Consider the following 6053-nt stretch of genomic DNA (forward strand, 5'->3'; position numbering starts at 1 on the left):
GTGGGGAGTCCCCGGCAGCGAAGCGCTCCGGGCGGCCTGTGCGCCGGGCCTCCCCGCGTAGGGCGTTTTTCATCAGTAACTTCTGCTGTCGTTAACGGGTGGTGCTGTTCAGTAGACTCTTTGCGCTGCTTAAGTGGTTTCTGTATGACAGCCCCGTTGAACTTTGCTGACCAGGCTTCTGCGGTCGACCCTGTGTTTGGTGGGTTTCCCAAACCGTGCTGAGGGGTGGTGGGTATTCGGGGTCCGTTTGTGATGTTCCTGAGGGGCGTTCTAGGAGCTGAGTATCAAGCATCGTCCAGTATGTTGTCTTGTAGGTAAGGCTTCTTGCATAACAGGACATGTAGACATGCAAATTAAATGAATCTACGTTTTGCCTCATTTTTAGGCAAAACATCTTCGATTTATGTAAGGAGGGTTTGGCTTCGTTAAAGGCTATAGTCAGATTCAATAAAATGCTTCAGAGCCTGTTTAGATCTTTCGCTATTCAAGATGGCATTCAAGCTTACGCTTACGGAAACCCAGCATTTCAAAGGACGTTAAGAGCTTAAGACTTGTCTTGAATAATGTTACTTCTAGATGTAGTTAATTTTGTAATTGTGTTTGGCCATCTCTGTCTCTCTGGGCAGATCCTGTAGTGCTTACTCCAGCTGACAGTAATGGAAGTTTTGGCATTTTGAGACAACAAAGAAAACAAATAATAATAGAGAAACAGACAATGAGGCAGAATTTAATACATACACAAAATCTGTTCTCTTCCATACTATCTGAATTGCTTTGTTTGGCTTTATATAAAATTAACATGTTGGTCATCACACAAAATTATGTCTTTTTACCAAATACTGCTTCGCAGCTGTTTCTATGGTATTGATTGATACATCAGCTAATGAGTTTTTGAAATTTTCATTTAGAAACTAGAACAAAGGTGGAAAAGAAAACCTGGAGTTATTCTCAGTAATGTGCTACATATGAAGTCCAGTGAAGCACAGAACATACAAGATATGTTGTTGATAACTGCTGCTGGATTTGGGTCCCTTATATCAGTGTCTATGAACCTCTTACTCTCAGAATCTTCCCGAGATGTCATCAAGAAAAACCTCTGAGCATTAATTTGTATAGCTGATAGTAGAATCATCATTAAGTCCAGGAATGAAAATTTGATAAAAGCAAGACAAAAGAACACATGCTTAGCAAAGTCTGTTGATCAATGCTTTCCCACAACAACACTGAAGTTGTGTTCTTGTACATCAGGAAGGGCATTATCTCTTTAATTTGGATGAAAACATTTCAGAGAGCCATCATGTGTCTCCTTATCTACTGTCCAAGAATAGCAGTTTTTTGTAGTGTTCCATACAGCAACTTCTTATTTTCTCTTATTACTAACCCAGTCCCAGAAATACTGCTTTAAGCTACACCATTTTAATTAATGCTTTTTTTTTTTAAATTTAATGGGGTACTAGTGTTGTTTTGTTGGGGGTTTTTTTTTGAGATACTTGAGTAAGTTAGTATTAATATTTCTAACATATCAGTGTACATCTTTTAATCTTTATTTTTTTCTTGGTGGGGTCTCTGTTGGTATTCATAATCCCTTCTAATTAACAGTCTTTATATACCAATTCACTTGTGTTCTGTTTAGTTCCCTCAAAACACTCAAAGTGTTAAAAGAACTTTATTCTATTTCTTTCTCCATCATGCTTCTCCCAAAGCTTAATTCATTGAAATGCAGCATTACCATAGACAAACTAAATCCTAGTTTCCTGTAGACAATTACCTCTTTACTAGAGGAGATAAAGAAGACTGAAGCATTTTCTTCTTCCTAATCAGCTTCCAGTATCCTCAGTCTCTCAAAACACTGCATCTGTAATAAGTAAATGGCTCACTTTCATGAATCTCATATGCCTGATTTCATTCCAACTGTATGTATATGGTCACAATGTGATAAGAGTTGCAAATGAATGTTGTTTTATGATGAGCAGGGCATTGACTGTTTACATGATCTTCACTGGTATATTTCCTGCTTATTTACTCATCACATTTTTTCTGGATCAGTCATGACCAAGCAAAAGAAGGGGACAGTGGCCACTGAGTAATTCTTCACAATTTAAAGATTTATATTTCATCCCCTGCTTCACAATGGATTTCCCAAGTTAATAGATTTCAATTATACTTACAGAATTTTAAATAATATAATCAACCAGATCTGTCTCCTGTTTTTTGTTTGAGACAGCAGGTGGCAATATAGTTTCAAGCATCTCTCCAAAAGTTTAACTTTGTCATACAGAAGATAATTGCGTAAGGACTCTAAACCGATTTTTTTTCCTGAAACAACCAGTTTTACAGTCCATTTGGATTTTCTTTTATTTTAATATTTTATAAACATCAGTGTTTTGATAGACAGTGTGAAAAATAGTTCTTTCAAAAGCTGATAGTAGTTGATCAAATGCTGCTATTTGAAGCTGTAAATAAAACTGATTTTTAAATTATGTACCTGCCTGTCTTACTCTGTAGCCTGCTCTTTTATCAAGATGTCCACAGAAATGGTAAAGCTGTTTTTCTGTTTATAGTGAATATTTCCTGAGGTCTCCAGGGTGATATCAGAATTAAGATTCAATAGTTCTTTGAATGTAAATCACAGTGGTTTCAGGATTTGGAGAAACATGGTACTATTCTATTCTTTGTCTAAGACCATCTAGAAAACTTGTTCTATACTTATGGAATGGGAGCTTCCAGAATGGGATAGGGTTGAGTGGTACAGTATGCAGGCTTAATAGATAATCACAAGTCTGTTTCAAAAAGCCACCCTAATATTAAAGAGCAATTCTGACTCTTAAAATCAGGTTGTTTGCTGTAGCATTATGGGGGAAGGGAATACTTTCAAAGTAACAGAATATACCTGTCCCCTATATTCTGTATTTAATTCTGATCTATATTTAATCCTGTTTGTAAATGAATATGCATGAAATGTTATGGAGAATTCATACATTACAGTAGATCACAAGAAGGCTGTCATACAGGTGTACTACTACATAACTCTTCGGTTTTGATAGCTGCAGAAACTGGATCACTGTTTTGTTTAGGTCATACCAGTTCTCCAGTAAACATCTACAGAAACGAGTTAATCACATGCTAATCACTGTGTTTGCTAAAACTGCATGTATTTATTTTTTGTGTCATTAACAAAAAAATTAGAATCGGGGAAGCTGGAACAAAGTCACCTTTTATCTCTTTCTGAATTTGTCTCATCTCTGCTTCCCAATGATATTGTTGGCACACCATTCTACTTGTTTTCAGAACTCTTGCCTCCATGCATGGAAGCATTTGCATAACTTTTAGTCATTGAGGTTAGTCATTGCTACCCTTTCTGACTTACAGGGAGAAATAAAAAAAAATTGCCTAGCTGTATTTGAAAGGATGGAATTAATTTTTAAACCATTTTAAACTGAAATATTATGCTTTATTTGCACAAAATATAAGGGCAACAAAGGCTTGATGATAAAAAAAGTACAGCCTAGTTAGTCTAAATGAAGAAATTAAGTCATTAAAAAAGAAAAATACTGTATATTTGATCCTGTTGTAGGGCAAAGGAATATATTGAATGGCCTGTTGATTTGCCAAAGTCATATCCTCAAGAGACATATGTTTTGCCCTAGGATGCACATTTCATTCTGAGGTAGATGTGTGTATGTGCACCATGAGACAAGAATTGGACTGCATCCCCACACAGAACTTGGGCACATACACTGTTTTGTAAGACTCAAATGGAAGAAAGTAAAACATGTTTAAGTGAGTTTTGTCAGAGGAAGGAATTAACCAGAATGTACCTTTGCTTTTAGTTTGACTGGTAGTCTGTTGAGGTTTGAGCCCAGAGGGCAACTGTGCACCATGCAGCTCATGTTTGCTCACCCCTTCCCCTGCAGCACTGGGAAGGAGAAAAATGAATCAAAAGTCTCAGGAATGGAGATAAGGACAGTGAGGGATGGCTCACCTCTACGGTCACAGGCAAAGGACAGGTTCATTAGGGGAAGAAAAAGGACATCACTTTAATTCAAACACTAACAAACCCAACACTTCCAGAGTGGGACAGTGAGAAGCGTTACCGTATCTTAGAAACACCTCCCGCCACCCCTCCCTTCCTCCCAGGCTCAGTTTGTTTCTGGTATCTGTACCTCCCTCCCCTGCAGCACAGGGGCAGGGGATGGGGGGTGCCGTCAGTCCGCCACCTCCTCCTCCAAGGTGGGGGGAAGCGCTCTTCCGAGTCCTTCCCCCTGCCCCCCAGGGTGTCCCTCTCACAGGAGACAGCCCCGAGTCCTCCCCACAGGATGCATTCTTCTCGAGATGCTCTGGTGTAGGTCACCTCCCCATGTTGCACCTCCCAGCACCGAACTACAACAGCGGGGGCTGCTTCCCACAGAGCCCCGGGGGTCCTCCACAGGCTGCCGGCAAATCTCTGCTCCTCCAGTGACCTCCATGGTGCTGGGGGGTGGCCCTGCCCTCCCACCACGGGATACAGGGGGGGTCTCTGCTCCAGAGCACCTCCTCCTCCTTCCTCTGAGCTTGGTGCTCACACAGGTGTCCTTCCCATCACACCTCCCCAAAGTCCCCCATCCCCTCTCCCATTCCCCTTCTTAAATAAGTTATCACAGAGGTGCAGCTGCTGCCTTGGCCAGAGGTGGGTAAGACTTGGAGCTGGGGGAGCTTCGAGAAGCTTCTTACAGGGGCCACTGCTGTAGCCCCATTCCCTGCTACCAATACGCCACCACACCAACCCAGCAAATTGTAAATTTGTAAATTCAGTACATAAAGCATGTAAGTATATACTCCTCTATACTCCTTTTACTCTGTAACTTTAAGTTACCTTCACTGAGTTGAAGAGGCTGTTGTCCTTTGGTAAGTCTTTTTACATCTGAAGCAGATCTGGTCTGACTTGCATGTAAGATATCAACCTAATCCCTTAACAGCTACACCATAGATGAAGTTGGCCAAAATAATTTTACATTTTGTACTGTTTGTCAAATTCCTGAAAGACTTGCCATTTTTGAAGGATCATTTTTTGTTAAGTGTAAGATTTTTAGATAACACAAATAAGCAGATTGTAACGTGTAAAAGGACTTCCTGCACTGTAAAGACGGTATTGCTTCCATTAATGCACGCTTGGCTTTGTATTCCTATGAAAGCCGGATAACTTTTTTTTTTTCCTTTTAGACTACTTTCTAAATTTCCCCTTGAAATATCATGTGTCATTCCCATATTAAGAGTCTGAATTCTAAAAATATCCAGTGTCCCTTAACTGAACTGCACTTTCACAAGGAGACCCTATGAAATGTTTGTGTATTGTGAAAAGAACTGTATCAAAGCATTTATCCATCAAAGCTGGAAAGTAGAGTTTGTCCTACAGCAGGACAGTTCTTTATCTTGCACTGAGAGTGCATTGTGCACTAATGCTGACAGTACAGATTTTAAGGCAGTCTAATTACCTCCAGCCTACAAATTGACATACTGTTAAATAAGCGAGGAAATCTATCTTGTGTACATGCTGTCATTTAAAATGTTTTTTGAAGAGCCAGTAAAGGAATCTTTGAAGATAAATCCTGCTCTGATATAAATTTTTAAAAATACTTAAGTTTTTTCACCCTTTGGTATTTATTACTATTTTAAATTATGGGAACCTTTCAAATTTAAGACAGCTCCTTCCTGGGGACACTCAGGAAAGATGGGGAGGGACTCTGTCAGGGAGTGTAGGTATAGAATGAGGGGTAATGGCTTTAAATGGAAAGAGAGTAGATTTAGATTAGATGGAAGGAAGAAATTCTTCCCTGTGAGGGGGGTGAGGCCCTGGCACAGGTTGCCCAGAGCAGCTGTGGCTGCCCCCTCCCTGGAAGGGTTCAGGGACAGGCTGGACGGGGCTTTGGGCAACCTGGGCTGGTGGAAGGTGTCCCTGCCATGGCAGGGGGGTGGGACTGGATGAGTTTTAAGGTCCCTTCCAACCCAAACCAGTCTGTGATTCTATAATTATTCTATTCTTTTCTAAGTGTTTTAAGATAAGTTGAATCAGGTAG

Source organism: Athene cunicularia, assembly GCF_003259725.1.
Source record: "Athene cunicularia isolate RWA chromosome 12 unlocalized genomic scaffold, athCun1 chr12_part1, whole genome shotgun sequence".
Classification (NCBI taxonomy): Eukaryota; Metazoa; Chordata; class Aves; order Strigiformes; family Strigidae; genus Athene; species Athene cunicularia.